The sequence below is a fragment of the Equus asinus genome, chromosome 1 (assembly GCF_041296235.1).
Source record: "Equus asinus isolate D_3611 breed Donkey chromosome 1, EquAss-T2T_v2, whole genome shotgun sequence".
In the NCBI taxonomy this organism is placed as follows: Eukaryota; Metazoa; Chordata; class Mammalia; order Perissodactyla; family Equidae; genus Equus; species Equus asinus.
Genome location: NC_091790.1, coordinates 99,280,484 through 99,307,499, shown reverse-complemented (window position 1 = coordinate 99,307,499; position 27,016 = coordinate 99,280,484).

The window sequence follows — 27,016 nt, the reverse complement described above, 5'->3', positions numbered from 1 at the left end:
TGAGCAACAAGGGCCCCATCTGTACATTTTTATAAACCCTTGGGCCACTGTCTCCTTGGTGTAAATGTTGCCTCATTTGGAGGAAAGAACTCTGAGAATCTCTGTGTCACAGATACCCACAATATGAATCAAGGCCACGCATGTCTCTACGTGTACTAATGTCTCACCAGGGCAGTCTTATCCCCATCTGCATTCCAGAATTACCAAAGATGCCCTCTCCCTCTGCCTGTTTCCCTTTTTTAAATCCTAGTTCTTTACTTCTCTATTTTTTTCTTTTGCTGTACTTTCTAAAACTATCTTCCATTTTGTCTTCCTGCTATTTTTTTAAAATCTCAATTGACTCTTTCTTTTGCTCACTGAGTGTTCTTTAAAAAAAAAAACAGAAAATAAAAATTAAGCAACTTTTTTGTTACATACATGATATTTTCTAATCTATCAGAGGACATTAATGATCTGGGTTTCAGGTTTTCTCACTCCTGTGTAGTTGTGGTTTTCTCTGCATTGCTTTTTTTCTGTACATTTGCTTTTGTTTCCATCTTTCATGTTAAGTAATTTTAATGTGGTTAAATTCACATTTGAAATGGTCATTAGAAAGATGATTGGCGTGCAGAGTGCATGGGTGACCTGGTGTGTTTGAACCTTCACTCTGCGGTGTCCTGCATGGGCCATTTCACTGGTTATTTCCCAAAGCAACTTTGCAAGCTTTTTCTCTTCAGTCGGTAAGATTTCACAGAGAAGTGCCGGCTAATTTCCTGCTTAGAAAGGTCAGGTTCTCCCAGTGTCCTGGGAACTGGATGGGAAATAGAGGTCTAAAGATTCACCCTCAGTAATTTCTGGCTTGAGCCCTCCTTTTTCACGTGATGCCCCACCCTCAGTTCTGCCTGATATCTTTCATCCCAGTGATGCCTTGTGCAATCCTGTCTGGAGGACAAAACTACAGTTGTCCCTTGGGACAGAGAGAACAGTTTCCTGGCTGCAGGGGAAACTATGACTTCCTGAGAGGCCACTGATAGCTGACTTGGGGCTTCTGAGTTGCACATGGAGCTGCTTCAAGGCCCCCCATGCTGGTGAAGGACACCGATTTCTCTTGCCCGTTAATGCAAGCGTTAACCCACAGACTCCTAAGTGTGCCATGCTGCAGGATTCTCTCCTCCCAAGGCTTGGAGGAGTGTTTCGGGTAGAGAAGAGAACAGTGAGGAAATGTAATGAGAAGCTCATGTCTTTGTGACTTTGGGAAATTCATTCTAGCTCTTTGAGCCCCAGTTTCCCTATCTTCAAAGTGGGAATGATCATTACTGTCCTGTAAACATAACGGTAGCCATGAGGTTGGTAAACCGGCACACTGAATGTGAATACTCTGTGTCCCAGCAAGTGCCCGTGAGACCTTAGATGTTATCTGGTCCAAACCCTGGTTTCCTCTCTGCAGAAGGAAGCCTCTGCAGGTGGGAGGTAGAGGGGCTTGTACAGGCCACACTGCTAATTAGTGGTAGAACCACGCGGCCCAATGCGTATCATTCCAAGTTGAAAGTTACAGAAAGTTACAGTTGCCAATATCAGCCCTCTCCCATCTCAGTTTCCAAGATACTAACGTTATCAGTTGCAGGTACATATGTAATGAATTTATCACCCCATAAATATTACTTCAAATTTGATAAGCTTGATATTACCTTTATTATTTTCCTTTGAGTAGTCCCTCCCTGCCGCCCAGTCTTGTGCTAGCTTCCTACTTCTATTTTTCAATATTTCTGGGTCTCAAATTTCAGACTCCAAAAACAACACCTTTTACAAGAGAGAAGCATGCGTATACTTTGAAAGTACCTGCCACTGATTAACTTGACAACATGGATAGAATGCATTTGAGGCCATAGGGACAACCTGGGGTCACATGTGTTTGCCTAGAAAAGAAGGACAGGGCCAAAGTGTTACAATAGAAAGACAGTAGCCCCAGATGGAAGTGAGCATCATTAATGAGCTTAAGTTAACTTTACACATTTGCTGGGGGAATAAAGCCTTGCTTATCTGAGCTCCATCAACTGAAGAAAGATCATATCATCTGGGTTCCCCAGGATGAGTTACTTTCTCCTGAGCACATTATCTCATTTGACTTCAAAGTTCCTTCCATCTCCTCCGTGCCCCACCCAGGTGCCGCCTCATTCTCTCCCTGGGGTCCTCCAGATGTATTTCCATTAGTCATTCTGTTCTCCTTACTGCAATTCTCCTGGGCTCTGCCTAATGTTGTTGGGAGTTGAAGGAAAGGACAAATTGTAGTTTGTAACTGTTTTCTCCACAATTGCACACAGGTCACTTCAGCAAATGTAACTTAATCCTGGGGTAGATGGGATGAAGGCTGGTTGAGAAGACCTGCCACTACTCCATCATGAGTCCCCAGCAGATCATGAGATTGGCCAGGAACTTCCATCTTGTGTTGCTACTTCTTAGCATCTCAGTTCCTTTGACTCATGGAAATTGCAGACGTCTGTTCCTCCCCATTCACACCGTCGGTGCCCTAGGTCTGACTCACATTGTCTGTCCTCCTCGGACTTCCCTTGAATGCTAGTCTTTCTCTGGGTGTGTGTTCACCTCACTGCTCCCTGGTTGGGACCTGGGGGCATTGCTTAGTCTCCCCACATCTTCACAGCCTTCCGTTACTGCCCAGTGTCTAAGTAATCAATTCCCTACGTATCCACACATCTACTTGTGTTTTTCTTGCCCTCCTCTCACTGACCACATATCATAGTCAATCATCCGTCCCCATTGTCACCAGCACGTGGCCCACACATGCCCATCTCTTTCTGCTGACACAGTTCTTTCTGTGTGGAGCACACTAACGCTTCTCTACAGGGATCAATCCCACTCCTTCTTCAGAGACCAGCTCTCTCACGAGGACTTCAGTCTCCCCCTCCTGAAGTTCTCGCTCTTTTCTCTGAATGCCCCTGGAACTTTAACTGTCTCTCACTGAGGGCAATGTCTTCTTTACGCACTAGTGTGGTTTGAGAACTGTATTAGTCAGAGTCCCTGTAGGCAAGAGAAAGGACACTGAAAATAAAATAATTCAAGGTTGGTGATCAACAAAGGAAGTAGTTACCAGGGGATGTGGGTAAAAGAACCACAGGGATAGTGCAGTATTCAGAACCTTAGTAGCAGCAGAGCCATTTCCACCCCTGGAGCAGAGGCTCAGGGAAGAAGCGGTGGATGGACCTCGGAGAGAGGGTTTCCCAGTACAGTGATCTTTGCTGAAGACACAGCTGGCTGGAGGTGCCTTTGCAGGAAGAAAGTAGAGATTTAAAAACCCAGATCCACTCTCGCTTCTCCTTCCCATGTCCTGTGGGTATTGGCCAAGCCCAGCTAGAAGCCAAAGGGCATACGGGCCCCTTGATGTGATTCACACGGGTTAGTGTTCTCCTGCAGAGAGCAGATTGGGGAGAGTAGAAAGTAATTTTGGAGGGGCAAAAATCAGTCTGTTCCTGTTGCCTTCAACACAGGGAATATATGAAATCTCATTAACTGCTTCAGGGAGATGCAGTTTGGTCTTTCCAGCTGAAACCCTAAATTGTAGGCACAACCAGTATGTTCATATAATATAGAGTGAGAAATAAAGCAAACCATTGAGAAAGGTAAGCCCTTACCTAGGAATCACTGTAGATCCATAGCTTGTCCTTTTCTCCTTCCATGGGGCCTGGACCCTAATGCTCAGCCCATTCGGAGGCTTTCCCTTCCCTGTCTCCAGAGCCACTGTGTGAGGCTGAGGCAGCGGCCATCCTCTGTGAGCTGGTGCTTCTGCACCATGAGGATTTGTCTGTGGGCCGGTCCTGTCTTTTTCTTCTTCCATGATCTGGTCACAGGACATTCCTTGTTGGGTCACATGTATAGGCTTGGGGGGAAGAAGAGAAGCAACAGGGGCAGGTGCCGTGGACATCTGAGCCACCTGCTCTTTGGGTTTACGTGGGCCTTCTGGACCTGTAAGGCCCCATCTCATTTTTATCACGTGATGTTTCAGTGCATATACAATTTTACGGTTTGGTGGATCAGATAACACCTAGTTCATAATGTGACGTTAGGGCAACATGGTCACTTAGTGTCCATAATGAAGTGTTCAACCTATTCCAGGCTCAGTACCAAGCCAGGATCTGCATGGCCCCTCACCCAAACCTCAAAGTCCACACTGCAGTCCTCCTGCTGAGGATTTCTGAAGGCCCCAGAGGGCATCTGGTTTTCCACAAACCTTTCTTGTGGCTTTGTTGGGTCAGAAGGCCCGAGGGTTAGGGTGCTTGCCTGCACCTGAAACAGAGCCCTTTCTAGGTCCATGGCCTTGTTTAAAACTGACAGTCTTACAGGCTTCTTAGTAAATGGGCAAAAGTGCCAAAATGTGACATTTGTTGCCACCAAAGTCCAAAGAAATCCACTAAGCTGGGAAGGCTATCAGCAGATAGCTCTCAGCTGTCCGCTGTCTCCAGAACTGGCCTCAGCTGAGGACACCCATCCCTAGGGTCACACTCACTTCCCAACTGTTTGCAACACCTGGTTAATACAGAGTGCAAAAGACCAGATCTCCTTGCTCCAGTTTATGACAGCTCAAGTCCACACCAGCTTCAGACCTCCCTGTGGGTTTCTGAAGCACACCCAAAGTCTTCCTCTGCCTGATCCTCTTTTCCTTCCTTTCTCAACGCATGTTGATCCCAGGACCACATCACATTGACTTGCCTGTATGTGAATCTCCATCTCAGAGCCTCTTCCAGGGGGACACAATCCATAATAGCCACTCACTCTGAAACAAATGCTGACGTGACCCAGACCACTGGCCCACAAAAACTGAGCCATCATGGCAATCCTAACATTTGGCAACGTTTATCTCCCACCCTATGCCCACATATGCATTAAGACCTTTGGGTGGTGCTACCTCTGCTCATCAGGTTCAACTAGCCTGACATCATCCACGTAAAAGAAGAGCGTGACGGTCTGAGAGTCCATCAAGAACCCCCCACTGTGTACTATGATAGAAAGTGGAGAATTGACAGAGCCCTGAGGCAATCTTCCTTTGGGTCCTGCCCCACAAGTTAGCTCGGATTTCTCTTACTAAGGGGAGCCCTAGAAGTGGGGAGAGAGAATTCACTAATTTAACATCTGTCAAGGTGTCTCTCTGATGCCAGGGGCCGGGTTCAGTAAAATCCCCATTTTGTATTGTGCATGAGATTGCCTCGCCACCTCATGGATTTGTCCTGACTTACTGTCATTCTCCATGACTCCTCCAGCAGTAGTCCCTCAGTGAATCTGAGTTTATCCCATTCTCCATGACTCCTCCAGCATCACCCCATCAGTGAATCTGAGTTTATCCCATTCTCTGTGACTCCTCTAGCTTTCACTATAGGAAAACAAGTTACTGGAGGAAGTGGTAAGATCCACCACTTTTCTCACTTCTTGCCTTGTGGCACTAATCTCTGTTGGATTTCACTTAGTTATGCTGTGTGGCTTTTTTAGTCTCCTTGGAGGATGGAGGGTGGAGAACTCTGAGAGGTTGTCCAGGTCGACCTTCTCAGGCACAAAACTGAGGGCAGAGGAGACTGGAGCTGAAAAAAGCAAATTGAAATTATTCAGGACATGGACTTATCTTTTCCCCCTAGCTTGACTGCAAACAGGAATTCACGTCCCCTATCACCTTAACTCTCAGTGAGTATTCAGGAAATGAATGATCAGAGTAGAAGAGAAAAATAAAAATAAAATAAGAGCTCTTGGAAATTAAAAATCAAGCTACAGAAATTTTTTCAAAATCCACAAATAAACACCACCATAGTTGGCACAAAGCTGGGGCAGATGAAATGAACACCAAGATGACAAACTGGATAAATGAAGACATCTCTCAAATTATTGGTTGTTTGCTGGTGTAAGGAAATGCTATTGACTTTTTCTGTTGATTTGATAGCCAGGAAGCTTACTGAACATTCTTCCCAGATGTGATGGGCTGTTGGTGGATTCCCTTGGATTTTCTATGTAGATACTCATGTTGTTGAAAAACAGTGACAATTTCTATCCTAACCCTACACTTCTCATTGCTTTTCTTGTCTTAATTTAGCCTGTAAGACATCCTGTATGATGTAAGCAGACTTATGGCAGCAGGATCCATATCTCCTTCCTGACTTTAAAAGGAATGCATCTAGCAGGTCATGATTATGTACGAAGTTTGCGAGGTTTCTGCAGATGACATAGAAATCCCCTCCTCCTCTTTGACTAGAATAAGCATGGGATTTCACCAAACAGCTCTTCCGCTTCAATTGAGATAGTCAGGGTTACTCTCCTTCCATCTGTTAATGGTGAATGATACTAGTAAATTTATAAATGTTTAACCGTTTATAAATGTCAAACCTAGCTGATCATAATTGATTGGTTTCACATAAATTGAGAGATCAGACAAACTAATATTTATTTAGGATGATTGTAAGTTATTTCCTTGTTGGCAATATCAGTGTTATACAATCACAAAATGGATGTGAAGGTTTTCCTTATTTTCTATGCCCTAGAACGCTTGGTATAAAATAAAGTTTTGAGTTCCTAGAAATAAACTTTCCTGTCTCCATATCTGGCTCCGTAGAAATCTTGATTTCTTCATGAGAGTCTGCAATGAGTTAGTGTCTATCTATTTTGACTGAAGATTCAATATTTATTGATTATAAGACCTTTACAGTTTTCTGTTCTTTCTGAGTCACTTTTCATTCTATAAAATAACTTTTATAATAAATTGTTCATTTATTTTTTAAATTCATTAGTATAAGCTATTTATAGTATTTTTTGTACTTAAAAAATCTTGTTTTTCCATAGTCATAGTACTTTTCCAATTCTGTATTTCTAACTTGTTTTATCTCTTAAGTCTTTCCAGTAGTCTTGATGACATTCTCTCTTTCTTCATTGCTTACTATCTTGTCCATTTCATTTTCTTTAAATTTAGATAGTTTATTTGTGCTTACTCAGCTGCAAGTCTTGAAATAGTCGATTAGAATTGCTAGTGTGTTACATTTCAAGCTTTTCAAATACAGGAATGGAAGCTATCAGTTTCCACCTTATTTCTGCTTTAGCAGTTTGCCCCGGATTCAGTAGTCGATGTTCTTATTGTCCATCAGATCTAAATGTCCCATACTGGCCCCAATTTTTCTTACTCTATAGTTTTTTGTGATGTCTATCTTTGTTAGTTTCTCACTTTATTTCATTATTATCTGTATGAGTTTGATCAAACCTGTTCTGTGGACACATATGTTGTCAGCTTTTCTAAATGTATCATGTTTTTTCCAACTGTTGATTATTCATTAAATCAAGAATTTTTACTTTTTTTTGAAATTAGTAAAGGTATTCTATTGTGTATTGGACAGTTTAGCTTTTTTGTGTTAGGTTTTGCTTTTCCTTTCTCACTTTTCTTTCTTTTTTTTTTTAGGAACATTAACCCTGAGCTGCCAATACTCCTCTTTTTGCTGTGGAAGACTGGCCCCAAGCTAACATCCATGCCCATCTTCCTCTACTTTATATGCAGGACGCCTGCCACAGCATGGCTTGACAAGTGGTGCATAGGTCTGCACCCGGGATCCAAACCGGCGAACCCCAGGCTGCGGAAGCGGAATGTGCACACTTAACTGCTGTGCCACCCGGCCAGCCCCTGGTTTTGTTTTTTCTATCTGGAGCCTCTTTTCTTAGTTACAGGCAGTTTCAGGGTTATTATATTTTCCTGGTTATTCGCCCCTTTGAATCCATGATTCTTTTTTCTTACTATGTTATTAACATTTATCACCATCACTGCATCCTATTTTTCTGGCTGGTGTTGACTGATATAACTTTTTCATGTGTTTAGTTGTCAACCATATGGGTGAACATTTTAATATTCATGATAGGATTTTTAAATTCAAGCTGAGAGCCCTAGAAATTTAGAAGTCAAACTGAGTCTATTAACATTTATTCTAAATTTGATTGTTTGGCCTTATTTTTACGTTCTAAGTTTGGTTTTATTTTTGCCATACTTTCTTACGTTATATTTTTTCCCCTTTTTTGACTTTGATTGATAGACCAAGTTTTCTTTATTCATATTTTTGACCTAGTTTGGCATTATATTTTCTAGGTGGTTACCTTAATATTTTAGTATGTATAAATGGCTTAATACTTAAACTTACTCAATATCTCTAGCTTCTACTAAATAATATAAAAGTCTTTAGCATAATTTAAACCACTGCCTGGACATATCTATCTCCCATCATTTTTCTGATAAAAATATTCCAACTTATTTGCAAGAACATCCATTACTAACACATGTTTACTTGCTGTGTATTTTTATTTAATTTGACTAACCTATACGCTATCCAAATTGTTAAAGTACCATTTGTCTTTCATTTAACTTCTTCCTTTTGTTTTCAGCTTTCTTATTGAAGAACATCCTTTTGGAGTTCTTTTAAAGGAAATCTCTCCGTCTTTAATTTCATGACAATTATTTATATCACCACTAATCTTGAACTACAGCTTAACTAGTATAGTATTCTGAGTAAATTTGTTTCTCTTCAACACTTTGAAGATATTTACCAGTGTCTTCTGGTCCATCACATTGCTCGTGTAAATTCTGCTGTTCTAATTGCTGTCTATCCACTTCCTTTGAAGATTGCCTTCTTCACATCCCGCAGTCTCACTCGGACGTGAAGATGTGCATTTGTTTAGTTTTCTTTTGTGCCCGTTACTCTCCAGACTCACGTCTTCAATCACTTCTAAAAACGCTCAGCGTTGTCTTGTAGGCACTCGCTCTCGTTCTTTTATTCATTCAACAAATGTTTGTTGATCCCTCACTATGCGTGAGGTGCTGTTCTAGATGCTGATGGTCAGGGAGTGACTGACAGGTAAATATGTTTGCCTTCGCGGAGCTCACATTTTATTGGTGGTGGGAAATTCCATGGTCTGTCAGTTAAGCGATGTGAAAAGTACAGAGATTAAAGTGAGGAAGAAGTGAGGAAAAAATCAAAAATTAACTACCAGTCTGGACAATGAATTGATGATCTGAAAGGTAACTCTGAGGAAATTATTGAAAATTCAGTATAAGAGTGAGGACAAAGGAAAATATGAAAGACCTCAAGTCATGCAAGATAGAATAAGGGCTAGTGAAATATCTAGTACGAATTCCAGAAGAAAGGCATGGAAACTTGGTTGTGCCCCCACCATGGACCTCCTTCGTTGGGACTGCAGACTGCCCACCCCCTGGCTGTCTTCCTGCCTCACTGGCTCTGCGGGTGGTCTCCTGTGGTGGCTCCACCTGGTCTCTGCCCTGTGAACTACTGCAGGGATCCAGGCTCAGTACCTCACTCTCTTGGTGACTCCATGGAGGCGATGGGCTTTAAGCCAGCTCTCTGCTGACTATTCCCCAATTTTATCTCAATTTTGAATCTTTCCCCTGAACTGCATTGATTTTTTTCCTCAATGAATAACTTTTTTTAATTTCTAGATTTCTAAGAATTTTGTTAGTTTTAAATCCAAAAGTTTATTTCCCATAGGCTTGTATTTAGTTTTTCAGTTTTATGTTTTCTATTCTATCATTGAAGTCTCTATAATTATTGCGAACACCTTCTCAGACTTTTCTATTATGAGAATTATTAGCAGCTGTCATGATATGTGTTAGTATATATTACTATAATTATTATTGGTTATCTATACTTTACTCTCTCTCATTGTGGATTATTTCTGGGTAGAGTTCCAAGAAATTGTGTTTTGGTGAGAATTTTGAACACTCTCATTTGTGAAGTGTCCGTAGGAAAAATTTCCAGTTGCTTCTGCCTACACCCATGATTTCCACGTCTCTGAGACCAGCTATGATGACAACTGCTTCGTGTTGCAGCCTGCATCATTCAGGGAGCGTAAATTTGGACCCACATGTGTATGGCTGTGCCTGGGGTCTTAGCTCTCAGGCTGACTGTTTCCTCCCCCATTTTCCAGTCTAAGCTCTGCAGGCTGGCAGATGGAGTTTTCTCTTCTCTCTTTTTCACGAGGGGCAGCCTTTCTTACTTTTGGGGATCTCAGTTCCGGGTGGCCCCTGATGTCCTCTGTCCCGGGTGGGTACTCAACTCCAGGTTCCCTCTGTGCTTCACTCCTGTTGCTCCAGGCCTCATCCCTCAGGTTTGGATGTTTCTCCTTAATTTCTACTTGCTGGGAAGCCCCTCTCTTTATTTCTGGCCTGGCTGTGTATGAGTCATTTTATGTTGCTTCCAGCTTTGTCACACGTTTGGAGTAGGATGGGGCCCAGTTTACCATGTCGCTGGGAGTCCTATGAATCAAACTAAGTTACTTTAAACCACACCTGGTTCTGCTATTTGGGATGACAACTGTCCTTGAGAGGAACGAGGGTTAACTAGCTGTCTGAGCTGAAAAGGGTACTGGTGAGAGGGGAGGTGGGGAGGGGCGCCGTGAGCTGTGTCTAGTGGGGATGTCTGAGGGCCAGCATGGCTTTCACAGCAGCAGAACTTGCCAGGTGAGTAAAAACTCACAATTTAGTGCTTAGGAACACTTCAGACGGCTTTGATAAGTATGCCCCTAAGGTAAAATCATTTAAGTGTATGTTTTAAAAAAATAAATTCCTAAAAGTAGTTTTCACATTAAGGGAGAAAAGTAATAAAGGGGAGACTGTAGAGAAATGATTCAAGAACAATGGGTGGTCCCAGTGGATGGCTGTGCCTCCAGCAGTAAGGGCCCTTTGACTGGGCAGCTTTCTTGCACCTATTTTAAGAATAAGGGTCTTAGGAAAGATGTGCAGCCCCAGGTCCTCAAGATGCAGCTGCTGGGTCAGGGGACTGGGGCCAGTGTCCACAGAGCAGGCCCAGGCACGTCTGCAGAGAGAGGATGAGCCCGGGAGGCCTTGAGCCCCCCAGGAGCAGAGGTAGCAAGAGGTGTGGCTAAAGGACCCCCACTTTGGGGACCACTCAGCTTGTCCCCTCCCATCCCACTCACTTTGTCTTGCTGGGGCCATGCAATATGGCCTCAGAGGGACCGTATCTCCTCTTTCCAGAGACCCTGTCACTTCCGTATCTCATGATTCCCTCAAGATGTGAAAAGGTGACAGGAAGCTGCAGCCCTGGGGGGCCAAGGACTTACTTGCTTTGAGGCAATCCTTCCATCTTTGGAAAGTCCTGACCAGCATAATGGTCAGAATAAAACAATACAACTAAACCGTGAGCTGTGTATAGTCTCATGGAGCTGGGTTATTCTAAGTCCCAAGTGCTACCTCTGTGAGCACTGGGCAAAATACAATTCGTGTCTGACCTCGTGGTAGGCACAACAGCCTCCCAAAGATGTCCACACCCTGGTCCCAGGATGTGTAAATATGTTATATGTGATGGCTAATTATGTATCAACTTGTTTGGCCCATGGTGCCTAGATATTTGCTCAGACATTATTCTGGAGTTTTCTCTGAAGGTATTTTTTGGATGAGATTACCATTTAAGTTGGTGGACTCTGAGTAAAGCAGATTACCCTCCATAATGTAGGTGGATCTCATCTAATCAGCTGAAGGCTTGAATAGAACTGAAACTATCATTCTTGAGCAAGAGGAAATTCTGCCGCAGACGGCCTTTGGACTAGGACTGCAACGCTGACTCTTCCCTCATCTCCAGCCTGCCAGTCCACCCTGCAGACTTGGGCTTGCCAAGCCTCCATAATCATGTGAGCCAAGTCCTTAAAATAAATCTCTCTCCCTCTCTCTGTCTCTTTCTTTCATCTACCTATCATCCATCAATCTATCTATCATCTATCATTTACTATCATCTACTTATCTATCTATCTATCTATCTATCCATCCATCCATCTACATATTCTGTTTCCTGGAGAATCCTGAGTAATACATTACATTGCAAGCAAAAAGGGACTTTGCAGATGGAACTAAGGCTACAAACCTTAAAATAGGGAGAGTATCCTGAATTATCCAGATGGGTCCAATCACCTCTGCTCTTAAAATCTGAGACCTTTCTCTGTCTGGAGGCCAACCAACATGGCAGAAGGAAAAGTGAGAGAGTTCTGAACCTTGAGAATGACTCTACCTGCTGTCACCAGTTGGAGCTGGAAGGGGCCCTGTGATGAGGAATGCAAATAGCAAGGAGCATAAAGAGGCTCCCAGCTGGCAGCCAGCAAGGAAATGGGACCCAAGTCCTGCAGCCACAGGGGGTTGAATTCAGCAACTACCTGAGTGAGCGTGGAAACAGATTCTTGTCAGAGCCTCGAGAAAGAAATATGACCCAGCCAACACCCTGATTTTGCCCTTGTGAGACCCTAAACACAGAAGTGGTGAACCATGCTGTGTCCAGATGTCTGACTCATGGAAACTTGCTGTAATGAAGGGGAGTTGTTTTAAGTAAACAAGATTGTAGTAGTTTGTTACAGCAGCCAGCCGTGGAAAGCTAACACCAACCTCTTGATCCGGGGTCTTCTGAGAGGAAGGTGTGGAACGTGGAGCCAGACTCAGGCCAACACTTAACTAAATAGAAAAACCAGGAAATGGGGACCTGATAGGGAGAAATTAAGTTGTAGCATTGCTTAGTCACCCGTGAACAAAAAAAGTTCAGAATTGATTCCAAGCATCTGATTCATATTGGAATTCATTCAATGTTTGTTGGAGAAATGAAGGATCATCATATGCTTCTTCTTTTCAGAGATACTATGGCCCCGCCCCTTTGAAGCCTCTTTCTAGAAAGGTCCACCTGTACAGGTAGCCAACAAGTCAGTCACTCCTGCAGTACTTTCCAGTCACTGCAGCACACGCCCTGACCCCCAGCTGCAAGAGCAGGCAGGAGGCCCCTACGGTGACTGCTCCAATGTTAGGTATGTGCCACACACAGAATCGGTGGAAATCTTCTCCAACGCTTTCTCCTTAAGTGCCCTCCAGAGGAAAGCAGATGCCTCTGGGTGCCTGACCACAAACCCCGGGGACCCCAGAGGCCATAGTTCCTGAGGTTCCTCCTCTGGCTTTTTGAGTACGCTGGTGTCCCGCTAAGACATCACCTTTCCTGCAGGGCTAATTTGAATCAGGCTTCTGTTACATCTGGAAGACTGAGTGACCAGTGTACAGCTACCTGAATGTTTGCAAATTAGGCTTAGTACCTGAACATTGTCTTCAAATGGATTCTCATATGGGAAGCCAGTGTACAGCACAGGTAAGAACAGAGCGGCTGGGGCTGGCTCCAGGGGTTGGGTTGAGTCCCACCAAACTGCTTCCCCTTTTCCCCATTTCCTCGAGGTTTCTGTGCGTGTCCCTGAAACCCACGGACTGAGACCACTATGACTCTGGCCCCTCCTCCTTGAGATTTACAGACATGAAGAAGCAGAGCAGGGTGGGGCGTGAATTTGCCCAACGCCTTAAATTGTGGTAATTTCTATGAAGGTGGCCACAGGAGTCTGTTGCAGAGAATAACAGACAACTATGGAGGGATTTTTTCCCCTTCTCCCTCACACTTCTGCCCTTGCTTATAATACAAGAACTCTGCCCTCTCCAGTTGCCAGAATGGAAGCTTCTCCCTTCTATCCCTTACATAATGCCTGGTTCTTGTGGAAGAAGATCGAGGAATGGCTGATCTCATGATTAAGTCAGATCTTCCCAGAATCTGTGGTTGGTTTGACTTCAAGCTGAACCTGTTGATCTCGCTAGCTTGCCTCCTTGATGTGGTAAACCCCTAGGTGGGCTAGCCCTGGAAAGGAATTCTGCAGTTCCATGAGATCAGCTGTATACATTTTGTCTAGGAGGAATGGGCTAGGAAAACTTTTTGCTTTGCCAATCCAGCATCACCTGCAACAAGCTCGTATTTTTCATTTCTGTTTGTGTCTTATATCTATTAGTTCAGAACTTCTGAGTGAGAGATGGAGAAACGGGTAAACAGTCCGTGTATAGCATGGTGTGCATCACTGTATGGTGGCATGGAGTGGGGAGGGGATTCCAATGAAGAAGAAGGAGCAAGCAGGAACTCCAGCAAAAGGAGGGGGCACAGGCTTGAGATAGTGTGTGAGAAGTAGGCCTTTCCCAGACAGCCAAGAAGGGCAGGAGGTTTTCAGCAGAGGGAGCAGCACAGTGGAAAGAAAGGGCCCAGAGTGTCTGCGTGGTCTTGTGTGACTGAAGAGTAAAGGGTGTCTGGCCAACAAGGTAGGAAGCTAGATAGGGATTCAGAAGAGCTGTGCATGCCATGGTATCTTTTGTATTTGGTGCCATTATTCTCTACGTTTCCCAGAAATTGAACTCTGATGAATCTGACCACATCTGGAATCTGTATCCAATAATTTACCAGGCTCTACTGATTTTGCTTCTAAGTCACCCTTGTTCACGCCCTTTCCTAAAAGCTGAATTATTCTTTTAGCCAAGTATAAGACTGCCACCAGAAAATGCCACCCTTAAATGCCTTTATTAATTTTATTTCATTAAAATTGAGGGAAATGTGTGATTAAACTGGAAGTGAGCAGCGGTGAGAGGATGGTAGCGAACCAGAGGAGCACCTGCATCCACGTCCACTCGCTCTTCAGCAACACCTGAGCTCAGCTGAAATAACAATGTTATGGGGAATCCTCTGGAGTGCACGACCCTCCAGTGACTTCGGACAAAGGAACAACTTCCATGTTCTGTGACAATCTCTACGGAATGATCTTCATGCATTAGAGAAGAGAAAGAGACAAAACTCTCATGAATTTCCAGATGATTTATGTAACACACATTTCCTGGTGTCAAAGCTTCATCATCCTCTAAGATCAAGAGAAGGACTAGAGAAAATAAGTTGCAACCCTTACCCTCCAAGGTGATTGGCTTCAGAGGTTAAGACAGGAGCAATGACACAATAGACCATTATATGCTTTAGACAGAGGGTATAGTGGCCACTAGGAACACAGAAGACTATAGCTTGACTGGGAGGGCTGGTGAGGACTTCAAGGAAGAGACTCTGTGCTGGGTCTTAGAGATGAAGAAGTCTCCCGGTAGGTTAGGGAAGAGCAGGCATTAGGTACACACAAAAAGAGTACAGGAGCAAGCGTGAGAATGATGTTTTTAATGGTTATATTCGTTTTCTGGGGCCACCATAACAAAACACCACACACTGGGTATCTTAAAAAACAGAAATTTATTCTCTCACAGTTCTGGAGGCCGGAAGTCTGAGATCAAAGTGCTGGTAGGGTTGGTTCATCCTGAAGGTTGTGCGGGGGAATCTGTTCCCTGTCTTTCACCCAGCTTCCGGTGATGTTCTGGCAATCTTTGGCATTCCTTGACTTGTAGCGTCATCTCTCTGATCTCTGCTTTCACCCTCATGTGGTATTCTCTCTGTATGTGTGCATGCCATGTGTCAAATTTCCCCTTTTTATAAAGACACCAGTCATATTGGGTCAGGGCTCACTCTAATGACCTCGTCTTAAGTAACTACATCTGCAGTGACCCTAAGTAAGTAAGATTGCATGCTGAGGTACTGGGAGTTAGGAATTCAACATCTGGATCTAGAGGAGATGCAATTGAACCCATAACAATGACAGGGAACACTGGTTGTAACTGGCACACAGCGTGCATGGTGCTCACTAGCTCGCAGCGCCCTTCCACTGCTTGAATCCTTTCAGCTGCTGCAGCCACTCTCTCCCTGAAGGTCCTACTCCTTCACACAGAATTGTTGCAGTTTCCCCAATGGGACATGTTCTCCCTCTGGCCTCCAGACACTGTCTTTGTGATGGGACTTCTCCTCCTGACTCCCCTGCCCACACTCCTGGCCATCTTTTTCCATGTCTTCTTCTACTCATCCTTACAGCTTCACATTTCCAGCTTAGGTTTCATTTCCTCTTGGAAACAACCCTGGCTTGAGTATGGCTGGAAGTGGCCTCAGTTTAACTGTCCATATTCTTGTCCAGAGAGTGAAATATATCATCCTGGACTATAATTGTCAGCTTTCTTGACCTCATTTCCTATAAACTCTGTGGGACCACTATCTTATAAACTCTCTGGAAGTAAGGGCCAACTTTCATTCATCAATTGTATTTCCCATGCCTGATCCAGTGCATGGCATGAACTAGGTGTTCAACAAATTTTTGTAGATTGTACAAAAAAGGAATGAAATTTAAGCCAATCTTTGAAAAATAAAAGGCCTGAACCCTTGACTCATTCTTCCAAGTAATCCTCATAGAATTTGTACATCTGCCAGCAAGCCCCACCCAAGTGTGTAGACGCGGTGAAAATGGGGAAACTCCTCTGCGACCTACTCTGAATTTTCATATTTCCAAATATTTCCCATCCCTAATTTACCACTGTTGCATGTTATCGATAATTTGAGAATGGGTGATATTTTGCCGATAGAACACTATACCTCTCCCTGGCCAAAATCGTTTACTATCCATGTTCTGTGCTATTTGGTTAGACTAGTACACAGTCCTAATTTTCCGGACAAAATCTTCACTGTCTCACATGTACCAAAACAACTTGCCTGGCACATGCTCAGCTCCAGCTAAGGGAGCAGTTTCAGCATCTCTGCTCTATGCCATCAACAACACCTGGATATGTCCCAAGATGGTTCAACAATACCCATCTGTATGGACATTACAGATTAACAGAATCTCAAGCGCACGCCATTTTGCAAAGGTCATGTGCAGTGGTGAGCCATGCTAAGCCAGAGTCTCATGCTTGCTCATGGGAAATTTGAGAAGGAGGTCTCTCTGCCATGGAATAGCTATTTTCAGAGCTAAAAACTCAGAGTGTTCAAGCATGGTTCCATTTCCCCTACATTCTCTTCAACCAAATGGAGCGGCTGAGTCAGAAAACAGGTGCAGAATTAGAAAAAGAAAAAAGAAAGTGCTGGCAGTATTTTGAGTCCACTGAAATAGCTAAAACGTTTTTGAAGATGTTTTTGGATTGGTGAATCCAGAAACCGCCTCTGCCAAACTCCTCTCCACCTAGTTGTCAACCGCATATGAACTTCAAAGAAGATGCTATCGTCATATATCTGAATCAAGTACAAACAACTCATGAAACTTGTCTGTTTTAGAAGTATTTGGCTAGCAGCATGCTCTGGAGTCCAGTGGACTTTGATGAAAGATGGTAAGAAGGAAATATTTTCATAAACTCTTTCTCCTTTGACTCAACGAAGTGTCATTAAATCAAAGTGAAAGAGCAGAAGCTCAGCAGATCCATTTGACTGTGGACTCACATACGCGAAGCATATCAGACTGCAGTTTGGGAAAAATATTGTTCTCTATCTGACAGATTGAGTAAAAAAGCCAGTATACGTTCAAACTACAGATATGATTCATACTACTTTGTTATTAAAACTGCATCCACTGAGCTACGATTTAAAAATGTGTCATATATAGATTTAACGATATCTCACATAGAATATTTCTGCATTCTCTTTAATGAAATTGCTATTAAATACATTATCCAATGCCACCTTATTTATAGAACCACCCTAAATGCACCCAGAACTCATAGCCAGGAAAAGCTTTGTTTTCCTAGTGACTTGATTCAATGCCTCCTGCTTCATCAGCATTTAATTAAATGTGTTTTAGTAACTATTAGTTCTGTGAGAAGTTTAACATGTTGCTTTAAAAGAAAAAAAGATTCTGTGGTTAAGCACATTTGGGAAATCTTGGGATAAATACAGTTAATCCTGATGCACCTTCGAAGTAGCTCTGAGTCTTCAGTGCTCTCCTTGGGCAGCTCCACTGGAAAGTGAAGATTTCCCCCAAATTATTTGACAGACGGAATACTTTTTATTGCAAAACACTTGTCAGGTTTAGAGTTCTGTGGAACATTCCTGGGGAAATGCTGTATTATAAGCATTGTTTTTCCCTCTCTGGTTTGGCTGCTATAAAGTTCATTTAAATTTTATTGTCAACATCCAGTTTGTGGTGTTGATTTCTCCATGATGCTGGAGGGAAGAGCAAGGATGCTGCCCAGTGATTTGTGTGCCCTTGGGAAACCTTCGTGTGTGAAACATCTACATTGCAGACTTGGAAAATGTGAAGTTGCAGCTATAATGTGATACTTGTAACATCTATTCAAAGACTAGTAGCCATTAGTTACTTTTTAATCCATTTACTTCTGCCTTTTAGTCTGTATAAACATTTAAAAAAACATTGTAATGTGTCTCTATTTAAAGCTATGTCAAGTTCATATCAGGAAAAATTGAGGTGTAGCTAACTAGATGATTAAAATATTCAAGATATCCAAGCAGTTTTAAATAGGAAACAATGTTGCGACTATTTCTCCCATTAGGTTTTGCCATTTTCTAGGAGGTAAACGGTAGTTTTCTTTCCAGAAAGGATTCAAGCCTAAACGTATTAAGTTTGTGCATATATCTCTCCAGTATAAAAATTTACAATTTTATTTTTAATGTAGGATCAGCCTAAACGCCACGGGTAAGTTCATTCATTCATGTTCCTTCATTCATTGGATAACCTCTATGACATGTGTCCGTTGCTTAAACAGCTAAATCCCAGGATTCCTCAGGGTGGTGGTCCAGGATGGAGACGCCCCATCTGTTTCGCTTCATCTCCATCCTCTCTCCCCCACATTCTTTGTCCTCTCCACACTACACACCTCTGTGTCTTTGCTCACATTGGTACACACACACACACCATCTTCTCCATCCACTTATCCTCCTAGGAGAACCTGCCAGCATCTTTTCCAAAGATCTCCTTCTTTCACTCCACCCTTCCGCAAGGGGGAGCAACCACTTGCTCATTTACCCTCACTGGGTTTCATGCTTGCCTCTGTGGTTGCACTTGTCACATGGCAGTAGCACTGCCAGCCAACACCGCCTTCCCCCTGCTAAAGTGAGCGGTCTTCGAAGGCCGAGACCAAGTCTTCTTCATTTCTCTCTCCTCTCTACCAAGCACAGGACTTCATGTGTGACAGATGCTCAGTGAATATGCTTTTTTGTTTGAACCGTTCTCTTTTTATTTGTATTTATTTATTTATTTTATTGAGGTATAGTTGACATAAAAGAATATAACATGATTTTAGTTTCAGGTGTATAACAATGATTTGCTATTTGTATATATTGTGAAATGATCACCACCATAAATCTAGTTAACATGCATCATCACATAGAGTTACAATTTTTTTCTTGTGGTGAGGACTTTTAAGGTCTATCCCTTAGCAACTTTCAGATACGCAATACAGTATTGTAAATTACAGTCACATGCAGCACATTACATTGCCAGGACTTATTCATCTTCTAAATAGAAGCTTGTACCTTTTGGGTGAAATATTCTTTTTATTAAATTAACTATATCCTACCCGATGCTATGGCATCATTCCCAGTCATGGATGAGAACACATTCCCAACTTGGGTGGCCCTTGCCCAGCTGGTCCTTGGGAGTTCCACCACAAGTCTTGCACCTTGAGCATTGCTCCCTAGACAGGACTTGGCCAGGGCCCCAGAGGACCAGCTGGGGAGAGAAAAGGATGGTGATGTGGACAAGAGTGAGCCCAGGAAGAAGACAGAAGGGATGGAGAAGTCAGGGAAGGCTGAGAGGGAGAGGACAAAGCCGACACAGTTTCCTCTCACTCCATCTCAGGGGTTTTTCTCTTTTGCTCGAGGCTTCAGAGCACAGGGACAGCAGGCTACAGTCTGGGGCCTCTGCTTGCCTGGGGACCTGGGGAGGAGCAGGCAGCCTAAGAAACGAGAGAATCAGAATCCTGGATGGAAGTCTCAATTCTCATTCTGCCTTTGCTAGCAAGGTCAGGGAAATGCAAACACAGGGACTGGAGGGAGACTGTCAGCCCGCCAGGGTTGGTGAGCAACTGCAGACAATCCAAACCAATCCTGCGGCTAATGTGACCTGCTGTTGCTGCTACGTGCTCATCTGAGAATTCTGATTTGCCTGCTACGTGCAGACCACATCACGGATGTCTAAGCCATGTGTCAGGGAATACAGAGGAAGGGATGCCTCATCCTACCCGGGGACCATGGGACAACCTCAAGGATGGCTGTGCATAGCCAAAGGCTAGCAACTCTCCTCCGTGCTTCCTGATAGAACTGCTCATTGGTGCCTCTAGAAGGCTCATCAAAAAGGATTCAGGAAGCAAAGGTAGATGAGAAGCTGAGGGATTATTGAAGCCCAGGGCTCCTGCCGTCGGTGATGTATGTGTGGGCTCATCAGAACCAGAATGTTCTAATTCCATTGAGTTGCCCTGATTCTTGTCAGATCTAGGACTCGGCAAGAACCTGGCTGTGACCACAGGACTGGGGATGCTGAAAGACAATTGCTCATTTCTGCAGAATTAGGGCATCTGTTTCATGACTTATAAAATACAACAAGAACTCACATGATACCTGTGACCCTTGTGACAGGCTTGAAAACACTTAAGAACCTGAAAGCAAACACTTTGGAGGATCCCCAGAAAGATTAATTTCACAAGCTTGCCAGTCCAATTTCATAGCCTCAGGAGTAAAACTTCTTGTTTACCTGGAATCCTAGGGAAAAAATCCACCCTGGAGAGGCCCATATTCCGCATGTCTGAAGCCTGCCCCTCTGAATGTTCACACTAATTTTGATCACTTTTGGTGGAAATATTTCTAAAACCAATAGCATGTTTCTCTATCACTTAAAAAAAAATAGACTGTTTCCAGAATGCTCTAGGCTCTGTTTTGTGGATCAGGACCACTTGGATGAAGGAGAAGAGAGAGAGACACTAGCAGTTGCCTAGCAACTATGATGCCCTCTGAAGCACACTACATGTTTCCGTGACGTGTCTCTTTTAGTTCTCATCAGGACCGAGTGTCATAGGCATATGTATCTCAAAAATAGGGACAAGAAACCTGAGATGTGAAAGTGAGCAGAGAGACAAGCAGAGACACCGAAACTGAAACATTGCTGTGTGACATGTGTTCCCTTGACTGCTCTGTGCTGCGACAGTAGCAATGAGTAGTCAGCTCTCATGCCCGCAAAACCGAAACTATTCATTATCTGGCCATTATCTTCCTGATTCCTGATCTAGAAGATATCGTGCTATGTGATTTGTCCACACAACACTATACATTGCTTTAAATTTACCTATTTGAAGCACATAGCTCAAGTGAATTCGTATTAATTGCTGCTTGGGGTAATTACACTGACACTAACCAAACGTATCCAACATTGTTACACACTAAGATCTGTGTAAGCCATGTTCGTGTGCGGTCTAATGTAACCTTGTGGCTATCCAGTCAGGTGGGCTTTATTATTATCTGCATGTCGCAGAAGAGGAGGCTGAGACACAGAGAAAGGAGGAACTAGCCCAAGATCCTAGCTGGAAGTGACAGTTCTGGGTTTGAACCAGGGAGTCGGGCTGTGTCTCATCCACACTGCCTTTGAATAGATCTCAATTTTTGACCTAGCTAGTTTTGTTGTGACACCCCCTCCCTCCAAATTACTTGTCACCAAGTACAAGATTCTTTACGCGCATGAGGGAGAATTCTCTAAAGATTTCACAGATGCACAAGTTTTCATAGATATAGCTTTACTAGATATTGCCAAGTTTGCTCCCCACAGTCCTTAGAACAATTTATATTCTCCCCAGCAAAGATGAGACTTGGCTTTCCTCCATGTTAGTCCATGCATAATTCTCTCTCTCTCTCTCTCTCTCTTTTACACACACACACACATATCGCAGCTACGTTGATTGTGACTAAATTGAATCTATACATCAGATTGAGAAGAATTAACATTTTTTAAATGTAGAGTCTTCCTAGGTATGACCATGACATTTATCTCTTTTTAAGTTCATTTCAATAATATTTGTGTATTTCTCCTACAGATCTTGTTTCTATTTTATTAGATTTATTCCTTTGTATCTGATATATTCAAAGTTATAAGTGATATGTGTTTTATTTACTTTTATATGAACAATTAAATCAATAAATAACCTTCTAAAGTTTGCTTTGGCTTCATTCTAGAGATTTAAATAAGTAGTACATCCTTATTAATTAGCTCAAATTACGTTATAGTTTCCACTGTGTTTCCTTCTTTGATCCATGTTTTCTTCTATTTAGAATTTAATTTCTAAACATATATTGTAGACTTTAGCTTAATTTTACGGTGGTCATACCATCTACTCTCATTTAAATTTTAAATTTTGTAGAGACTTGCTTTTTTAAACTATTATATATATTTTTATTGAGATATAATTGGCATATAACATTGTATTAGTTTCAGTGTATAACATAATGATTTCATATTTGCATACATTGGGAAATGATGATCACAAGTTTCGTTAACATCTGTCACCTCACACAGTTAACAACTTCTTTTCTTGTGATGAGAATTGTAAGGTCTACTCTCTTGTTGTTGTTAATGCCCAAGTGGATTCCGATTCCTAGTGACCCTGAGTACGGCAGAGCAGGACCCTGCCTGGTTTTGTGCACCATCCTCTCACCTTCCAGCACTGTATCAGACAGGGCTCTGCTGCTATTAATAGGGTTTTCATGGCCAATTTATTCAGAAGTGGGTGACCAGGTCTGTCTTAGTCTGCTGGAAGCTCTCCTGAAAATTGTCCACCATGGGTGACCCTGCTGGTACTTGAAATAACAGTCGCACAGCTTTTAGCATCACAGCAACACACAGCCACCAGAATATGACAACCAACAGACAGATGGTGTGGTTCCCTGACTGGAGAAGGAACCTGGGCCATGGCTGTGAGAGTGCTGGATCTTAACTACTAGTTTACCCTACTCTCTTAGCGACTTTCAGCTATATGATCCAGCATTGCTGAATATAGTCACCATGCTGCACTTTACATTGCCGGGACTTATTTATTTTATAACTGTAGGTTTGTGCCTTTGGACTCCCTTCACCCGTTTTCCCTACCTCCCATTCCCCCTCTAACAACCACCAATCTGTTCTCAACATCTATGACTTCATTTTGTTTGTATTTTGATTTTTTTTAGATTCCACATATAAGCGAGATCAGGCAGTATTCATCTGTCTCTGTCTGACTTATTTCACTTGTTTCATCATTAGAACAATGCCCTCTAGGTCCACTCATATTGTCACAAATGGTAGGATTTCCTTCTTTTTTATGGCTGAATATTATTCCATTGTGTGTATATATATATATATATATATATATATATATACATATTTTCTTGCTTCACAGGATACTTAGGTTGTTTCTATGTCTTGGCTAATGTAAATAATGCTGTAATGAACATGGGGGTGCAGCTATCTTTTTCAGTAAGTGTTTTCATTTTATTCAGTTAAATACCCAGAAGTGGGATTACTGGGTCATATGGTAGTTCTATTTTTAATTTTTTGAGGAAGCTCCACACTGTTTTGCATAGTGGCTGCACAATCTACATTCCCACCAACAGTGCACAAGGGTTCCATTTTCTCCACATCCTCACCAACACATGTTATCTTTTCTCTTTTTTATAACAGCCATTCTAACAGGCATGAGATGACGTCTCATTGGGGTTTTGATTTGCATTTCCCTGATGGTTAGTGATGTTGACATCTTTTCATGTACTTGTTGGCCATTTGTATGTCTTCTTTGGAAAAATGTTTATTCAGATCCTCTGCTCATTTTTAATTGTTTGTTTTGTTCTTTTTTTCTATTGAGTTGTGTGAGTTCTTTTATATTTTGAATTATTAGTCTGCTCTCAGATATAAGATTTGCAAATATTTTCTTCCATTCTGTAGATTGCCTTTTTATTTCGTTGATGGTTTCCTTGTGTATTTACAGAAGCTTTTTAGTTTGACATGGTCTTGCTTGTTTGTTTTTCCTTTTGTTGCCTTGGCTTTTGGTATCAAATCCAAAAAATAATTGCTGAGTCTTGTGTCTAGGAGCTCGCCTCCTATGTTTTCTTCTAGGAGTTTCATGGTTTCAGGTCTTATGTTCGAGTCTTTAATCCATTTTGAGTTAATTTTTGTGCTTGGTGTAAGATAATGGTTCAGGTTCAATTTTTTCCATGTGTCTGTCTAGTTTTCCCAGCGCCATTTATTGAAGAGACTGTCTTTTCTCCATTGTATATTCTTGGCTCCTTTGTCTTAAATTAATTGCCCATATATGTGTGGGTATATTTCTGGGCTCTCTATTCTGTTCCATTTGTTTATGTGCCTGTTTTTATGCCAGTACCATACTGGTTTGATTACTAGAGCTTTGTAGTATAGTTTGAAATTAGAAAGCGTGATGTCTTCAGCTTTGTTCATTCTCAAGATTGCTTTGCCTATTTTGGGTCTTTGTACTTTTTTGTTCTTTGTCTTTTTTGGCTATTCTGGGCTTTTTCTGTAGACATTTTAGCATTGTCGTTTTGTATTTCTGTGTAAATGCCATTGGAATTTTGATAGAGATTGCTTTGAATCTGTAGATTGCTTTGAGTAGCATGGATATTTTAACAATATTAATTCCTCCAATCCATGAGCACAGGGTATCTTCCCATTTATTCGTGTCTTCTTCAGTTGCTTTCATCTCTGTCTTGTGGTTTTTAGTGTACAGATCTTTCACCTCCTTGGCTAAATTTATTCCTAGGTTTTTACTCTTTTTGATGCAATTGTAAATAGATTCATTTTCTTAATTTCTCTTTCTGATACCTTGTTATTAGTGTTTAGAAATGCAATTGATTTTTGTATACTGATTTTATGTGCCAAAAGTTTATTCAATTTGTTTATTAGTTCTAATGGTTTCTGGCGAAGTCTTTAGGGTATATATATATAGACTCATGTCATATGCAAATAGAGACAGTTGTACTTTTCCAATTTGAGTGCCTTCTATTTCTTTTTCTTGACTAATTGCTCTGGCTAGGACTTCCAGTACTGTGTTGAATCAAAGTGGTGAGTGTGGGCACCTTTGACTTGTTCCTGATCTTAGAGGAAAAGCTTTTGCCTTTTGAAAGTTGTGTCTGATGTTAGCTGTGAGCTTGCCATATATGGCTTTTATGATATTGAAATATGAGACTTTTATTAAAAAAATACTTTTATGCTTATATAAAACTCTAACCTATAATATATTTTTGAAATAAATATTTTGCACACTGGAAGTATATTTGTCTTGGAATTACTGCATGAATCCTCACAATTGACAGGTTGAGTTTGATATTCTTATATTTCATATGCTCTATATCTTTGCTCAGTAGTTGTCAGCTTATTGAATTAATACTGAGAGATTTGTACTAAAATCTTTCACTATGATTGCAGGTTTGTGCATTTCTAATTGTGCTCCTGGCAGATTTGCCTCACATATATTTGAGACTATATTAAGTGCATATACATTTAGACTTGTTAGATACTCTTGATGAATTGACCATTTTAATCAGTAAAATGTGCCTTTCTTAAAATCTACAATGTCCAAAATTAATATAGCTATTCTAGCTTCCTTTGGTTATGTTTGGCATGGAATACATTTTCTATCATTTTGTTATCAATATTTATGAAGTTTTGATTATAAATATTTCCCTATTAGTCACTGTAAAGATAATTTTAAATTCAACCTGATAATCTGTATTTTTAATTGGAATATGTACTTTAATTATACTTACTATAATCACTGGTTTGTTTCTGCTCAACTGTACCATATTCATATTTATGTTATAATTTTCTGCCTCTTTTATTACTTTTTTCTCTCTTTTCTTGCTTTATTTTGATTAGATTAAGTGTTTTTATTAGCTGATTCCCACCTCTATTAGCCTGAATGTTTTTTATTCTTTGTTATTTTTCAGAAAGTGCTCTGAAGAATAATACATGCCTCTGTAATGTACCATTGTTTACTGTTTGCTTTACTCTGTCCCTCTTCTGTAATAACACAAGATCCTTGGGTTCCATTTGCTCCATTTCTTCCCTTCCCACATGTATGTTCCTTGTGTATGTCAACACATTATGTAGGCATTTGAAACTCCTCAGAGCATTATCACTGTTGTTTTATGCAAGTAGTATTCATTTAGATTTACACACATACTTAGCCTCTTTGTTATTCTTCATTACTTCCTGTATGTTCATCCTTTCATCTAGGGGAGTTTCCTTCTGCTGTAGAAAGCCCTTTAATAGATCTTTCAGTGCAGGCCATCTGGTGACAAATGCTCTTAGTCTTTGTTTACATGATGCCATTGATTCACATTTGTTCTTGGGGGACAATTTTGATGAGTATAGAGTTCACATTGGAAGAAAGTTTGTTTCAGTAGATTAAAGATACCCTCTTATCATATTCTGGCTTCAGTTTTTCCTGTTGAGAAATCAGCTGCAAGTCTTATTTCTTCTCCTTTGTTTCATTTATTAGTATCTTATTAATTTTTTTTCCCTTTGCCATTGGTTTTCATTACATTTGGATATGCCTAGATAAGAATTTCTTCTTATCCCTCCACCATGGAGTTCATAGAAATTCTTGAAATTTTTGTTGATATTTTTCATTCGTATTGTAAACTTCTTATGAATTATTCTGTATATTTTTTCTTTTAGTTTATCTGTTAGTTTTCTAATTCTCTCCTGATCCCTGCTTCATCTATTATTAGACTTTTCATTTTTTCTAATTTTGGTTATTAAATTTTTAATTTTTACTTGGTTATTTTATGAATTTTATGTGTCCATTTTAACAGTTTCACCTTAGGAAATTCTAAATATTGTTATTTTTCTCCTTGAACATACTAAGCAGATATTGTAAAACTGTATCTGGTTCTCCAGTATCTAGACTGTATTGATCTATATTCATTATCTATTGTTTTTCTTGATGGTCATTCATACTCTTTTGCCTCCTTATCGGTCAGGTAATTTTGTTATTTTATTTTGAAAATTTCATTCAAAAAACATATATTTTTTTTAACGTGAAGCCTAAAAACATGTAATCTTCCTCTAGGAGATATTTGCCTTTTTCAGATTCTTGGGGCATGTTCGGAGTCATCAAAATTCAGTTACAAGACTTAAGATTATTTTAAATACTTAAGGTCAGTTCAGTCCCTATGTGAACATCTACGTCATGCTCACATTTCCACGTGTTGAGTGTTGACACAAAGCTTGAGGGATTTACTGCTCCCTCTCCCTTTGAAGAGAGTCAGAATCCTAACCCTTCAGGGCTCTTAAATGCACTGCTACTAAAAAGCACTTTAGAAAT